Raw genomic sequence first — 6,593 nt, forward strand, 5'->3', positions numbered from 1 at the left:
CCGGCTGGACCAGCACCTGGGTACCACCAGCTACCCACGACCCCCACCACAGGATTTTGAGACTGCTGGTGAGTGGAACACAGCTTCTGCTCCAATCTTTAAACAGTGACAACGACAACAACTAACCCCAGAGATTACCAGATGGCGAAAGGTAAACATAATAATCTTACTAACAGAAACCAAGACCACTCACCATCATCAGAACCCAGCACTCCCACTTCGCCCAGTCCAGGGCACCCCAACACACCGGAAAAGCTAGACAAGGATCTAAAAGCACATCTCCTGATGATGGTAGAGGATTTCAAGAAGGACTTTAATAACACACTTAAAGAAATACAAAGTAACACTGGTAAACAGGTAGAAGACATTAAAGAGGAAGCACAAAAAATCACTTAAAGAATTGCAAGAGAACACTGCTAAAGAGTTACAAATCCTTAAAGAAAAACAGGATAACATAATCAAACAGGTAGAAGTCCTTAATGAAAAACAGGAAAAACATCATCCAAACAGATGATGGAAACGAACAAAACCATACTAGACCTAAAAAGGGAAGTAGACACAATAAAGACAACCCAAAATGAGGCAACACTGGAGATAGAAACCCTAGGAAAGAAATCTGGAACCATAGATACCAGCATCAGCAACAGAATACAAGAGATGGAAGAGAGAATCTCAGGTGCAGAAGATTCCATAGAGAACATTGGCACAACCATCAAGGAAAATGAAAAATGCAAAAAGATCCTAACTCAAAACATCCAAGAAATACAGGACACAATGAGAAGACCAAACCTACGGATAATAGGAGTGGATGAGAATGAAGATTTTCAACTCAAAGGACCAGCAAACATTTTCAACAAAATTATAGAAGAAAACTTCCCAAATCTAAAGAAAGAGATGCCCATGAACATACAAGAAGCCTACAGAACTCCAAATAATCTGGACCAGAAAAGAAATACCTCCCGACACATAATAATCAGAACAACAAATGCTCTAAATAAAGATAGAATACTAAAAGCAGTAAGAGAAAAAGGCCAAGTAACATATAAAGGCAAGCCTATAAGAATTACACCAGATTTTTCACCAGAGACTATGAAAGCCAGAAGATCCTGGACGGATTTTATACAGACAATAAAAGAACACAAATTCCAGCCCAGGCTACTATACCCAGCCAAACTCTCAATTAACATAGATGGAGAAACCAAAGTATTCCACGACAAAACCAAATTCACACATTATCTCTCCACGAATCCAGCCCTTCAAAGGATAATAACAGAAAAAAACCAATACAAGGACAGGAACCACGCCCTAGAAACAACAAGAAGGTAATCCCTCAACAAACCGAAAAGAAGACAGCCACAAGAACAGAATGCCAACTTTAACAACAAAAATAACAGGAAACAACAATTACTTTTCCTTAATATCTCTTAATATCAATGGACTCAACTCCCTGATAAAAAGACATAGACTAACAAACTGGCTACACAAACAAGACCCAACATTTTGCTACTTACAGGAAACTCATCTCAGAGAAAAGGAGAGACACTACCTCAGAATGAAAGGCTGGAAAACAATTTTCCAAGCAAATGGCATGAAGAAACAAGCTGGAGTAGCCATTCTAATATCTGATAAGATTGACTTCCAACCCAAAGTCATTAAAAAAGACAGGGAGGGACACTTCATACTCATCAAAGGTAAAATCCTCCAAGAGGAACTATCAATCCTGAATATCTATGCTCCAAATACAAATTATGAATCAAATGGATCTGGCAGATATCTACAGAACATTCTATCCTAAAACAAAAGGATATACCTTCTTCTCAGCACCTCATGGTACCTTCTCCAAAATTGACCACATAATTGGTCACAAAACAGGCCTCAACAGATACAAAACTATTGAAATTGTCCCATGCATCCTATCAGATCACCATGGACTAAGGCTGATCTTCAATAACAAAATAAATAATAGAAAGCCAACCTTCATGTGGAAACTGAACAACACTCTTCTCAATGATACCTTGGTCAAGGAAGGATTAAAGAAAGAAATTAAGGACTTTTTAGAGTTCAATGAAAATGAAGCCACAACATACCCAAACTTAAGGGACGCAATGAAAGCATTTCTAAGAGGAAAACTCATAGCTCTGAGTGCCTCCAAAAGGAAACTAGAGAGAGCACACATTAGCACCTTGACAACATACCTAAAAGCACTAGAACAAAAGGAAGCAAATTCACCCAAGAGGAATACACAGCAGGAAATAATCAAACTCAGGGGCGAAATCAACCAAGTGGAAACAAGAAAAACTATTCAAAGAATCAACCAATCAAGCAGCTGGTTCTTTGAGAAAAACAACAAGATAGATAAACCCTTAGCCAGACTCACTAGAGGGCACAGGGAAAGCATCCTAATTAACAAAATCAGAAATGAAAAAGGAGACATAACAACAGATCCTGAAGACATCCAAAACACCATCAGATCCTTCTACAAAAGGCTATACTCAACAAAACTGGAGAACCTGGATGAAATGGAGAAGTTCCTAGACAGATACCAGGTACCAAAGTTGAATCAAGATCAGGTTAATGATCTAAACAGCCCTATATCCCCCAAAGAAATAGAAGCAGTCATTAATAGTCTCCCAACTAAAAAAAGCCCAGGACCAGATGGGTTTAGTGCAGAGTACTATCAGACCTTCAAAGAAGATCTAATCCCAGTTCTTCACAAACTATTCCACAAAATAGAAACAGAAGGTACTCTGCCGAACTCATTCTATGAAGCCACAATTACTCTGATACCTAAACCACAAAAAGACCCAACAAAAATAGAAAACTTCAGACCAATATCCCTTATGAATATTGATGCAAAAATCCTCAATAAAGTTCTTGCTAACCGAATCCAAGAACACATCAAAACAATCATCCATCCTGACCAAGTAGGTTTCATCCCAGGGATGCAGGGATGGTTCAATATACGGAAATCCATCAACGTAATCCAGTATATAAACAAACTCAAAGACAAAAACCTCATGGTCATCTCGTTAGATGCAGAAAAAACATTTGACAAGATCTAACACGCATTCATGATAAAAGTCTTGGAAAGATCAGGAATTCAAGGCCCATACCTAAACATGATAAAAGCAATCTACAGCAAACCAGTAGCCAACATCAAAGTAAATGGTGAGAAGCTTGAAGCAATCCCTCTAAAATCAGGGACTAGACAAGGCTGTCCACTTTCTCCATACCTATTCAACATTGTACTTGAAGTCCTAGCCAGAACAATTCGAAAACAAAAGGAGATCAAAGGGATACAAATTGGAAAAGATGAAGTCAAAATATCACTCTTTGCAGATGATATGATAGTATATATAAGTGACCCTAAAAATTCCACCAGAGAACTCCTAAGCCTGATAAACAGCTTCGGTGAAGTAGCTGGATATAAAATTAACTCAAACAAATCAATGGCCTTTCTCTATACAAAGAACAAACAGGCTGAGAAAGAAATTAGGGAAACAACACCCTTCTCAATAGTCACAAATAATATAAAATATCTTGGCGTGACTCTAACTAAGGAAGTGAAAGATCTGTATAATAAAAACTTCAAGTCTCTGAAGAAAGAAATTATAGAAGATCTCAGAAGATGGAAAGATCTCCCATGCTCATGGATTGGCAGGATCAACATTGTAAAAATGGCTATCTTGCCAAAAGCAATCTACAGATTCAATGCAATCCCCATCAAAATTCCAAATCAATTCTTTAACGAATTAGAAAGTGCAATCTGCAAATTCATCTGGAATAACAAAAAACCTAGGATAGCAAAAACTCTTCTCAAGGATAAAAGAACCTCTGGTGGAATAACCATGCCGGACCTAAAGCTCTACTACAGAGCAATTGTGATAAAAACTGCATGGTACTGGTATAGTGAGAGACAAATAGACCAATGGAAGAGAATTGAAGACCCAGAAATGAACCCACACACCTACGGTCACTTGATCTTCGACAAGGGAGCTAAAAACATCCAGTGGAAGAAAGACAGCATTTTCAACAAATGGTGCTGGCACAACTGGTTGTTAACATGTAGAAGAATGCAAATTGATCCATTCCTATCTCCTTGTACTAAGGTCAAGTCTAAGTGGATCAAGGAACTTCACATAAAACCAGAGACACTGAAACTTATAGAGGAGAACGTGGGGAAAAGCCTTGAAGATATGGGCACAGGGGAAAAATTCCTGAATAGAACAGTAATGGCTTGTGCTGTAAGATGGAGAATTGACAAGTGGGACCTCATGAAACTACAAAGCTTCTGCAAGGCTAAAGACACCATCAATAAGACAAAAAAACCACCAACAGATTGGGAAAGGATCTTCACCTATCCTAAATCAGATAAGGGACTAATATCCAATATATATAAAGAACTCAAGAAGGTGGACTCCAGAAAGTCAAATAACCCCATTAAAAAATGGGGCTCAGAACTGAACAAAGAATTCTCACCTGAGGAATACCGAATGGCAGAGAAGCACCTGAAAAAATGTTCAACATCCTTAGTCATCAGGGAAATGCAAATCAAAACAACCCTGAGATTCCACCTCACACCAGTCAGAATGGCTAAGATCAAAAATTCAGGTGACAGCAGATGCAGGCGAGGATGTGGAGAAAGAGGAACACTCCTCCATTGTTGGTGGGATTGCAAGCTTGTACAACCACTCTAGAAATCAGTCTGGCAGTTCCTCAGAAAATTGGACATAGTACTACGGGAGGATCCAGCAATACCTCTCCTGGGCATATATCCAGAAGATGTCCCAACCGGTAAAAAGGACACATGCTCCACTATGTTCATAGCAGCCCTATTTATAATAGCCAGAAGCTGGAAAGAACCCAGATTTCCCTCAACAGAGGAATGGATACAGAAATTATGGTACATTTACACAATGGAGTACTACTCAGCTATTAAAAAGAATGAATTTATGAAATTCCTAGCCAAATGGATGGACCTGGAGGGCATCATCTTGAGTGAAGTAACACAATCACAAAAGAACTCACACAATATGTATTCACTGATAAGTGGATATTAGCCCAAAACTTAGGATACCCAAGATATAAGGTACAATTTGATAAAAGCATGAAACTCAAGAAGAATGAAGACCAAAGTGTGGACACTGTGCATCTTCTTAGAATTGGGAACAAAACACCCAGGGAAGGAGTTACAGAGACAAAGTTCGTAGCTGTGATGAAAGGATGGACCATTTAGAGACTGCCATATCCAGGGATCCATCCCATAATCAGCTTCTAAACGCTGACACCATTGCATACACTAGCAAGATTTTGCTGAAAGGACCCAAATATAGCTGTCTCTTGTGAGACGATGCCGGGGCCTAGCAAACACAGGAGTGGATGTTCACAGTCAGCTATTGGATGTATCACAGGGCTCCCAATGGAGAAGCTAGAGAAAGTACCCAAGGAGCTAAAGGGATCTGCAACCCTATTGTTGGAACAACATGATGTACTAACCAGAACCCTGGAGCTCTTGTCTCTAGCTGCATATGTATCGAAAGATGGCCTAGTCGGCCATCAATGGAAAGAGAGGCCCATTGGACTTGCAAACTTTATATGCCCCAATATAGGGGAATGCCAGGGCCAAAAGAATGGGAATGGGTGGGTAGGGAAGTGGGGGGCGCTATGGGGGACTTTTGGGATAGCATTGGAAATGTAATTGAGGAAAATATGTAATAAAAATATTAAAAATCAAAAAAAATAAAACAAAACAAAACAAAAAAAAAACACTTGGAGGTCTGCCAGTGTACACAAGATAGTTCATATTCCATAATCTCCTATGCTGAGTCTTCACTAGTGTTAATAGATTCCAGGACATTTCTTCTGCATTAAGTTTCCATACCACCACCCCCAATGTCCCTCATTTCCAGGTGTTTCTCCTTTCATACTTTCCCTCTCTTCTTTCCTACCACATTCTTCTTACTCCTGGCTCTAACTGCTCACAGACCACCCACAGAAGCTATTCTATTTCTCCTTCCTATGGAGATCTGTGCCCTCCTCTTGCCTACCCTGCTGTGGACTAGAGCTTGATTACTGTTTACTTAACAGCTAACATGGTAAGTACATACCATATTGGTCTTACTACAAATTTTCTCACTCATGAGAAATTTTCTTTCTCATTTCATTTATTTGCCTGCCATTCGTATGATGTCGTTTTGTTTTGTTTTGTTTTGTTTTGTTTTTGCAACTGAGAAACACTCTATATTATACCGTAGGACATACCATAACCTCTTTATCCATTCTTTGGTTAAGGGACTTCTAAGCTTTTCTAGATTCTGTTTTATGAATAAAGATGCCACTAACATAATTAAGAAAGTATCTTTGTGGTAGGATGGAATATCCTTTGGGCACATGTATGGTACTTGTTGAGGTAGGTTGATTCCCAATTTTCTAAGGAACCACCATATTGATTTCTACAGTGCCTGTGCAAAGTTTATGCACCCAGGAACAATGGAGGAGTGCTCTTCTTGTTCCACATTCTTGACATCATGAACTCTCATTCATGTAATTGATCTTAGCTATTTTTCTTTTCTTTCTTTTCTTTTCTTTTTTCT

The sequence above is a fragment of the Mus caroli genome, unplaced genomic scaffold (assembly GCF_978045245.1).
Source record: "Mus caroli unplaced genomic scaffold, Mus_caroli_1 scaffold_12, whole genome shotgun sequence".
Taxonomy (NCBI): Eukaryota; Metazoa; Chordata; class Mammalia; order Rodentia; family Muridae; genus Mus; species Mus caroli.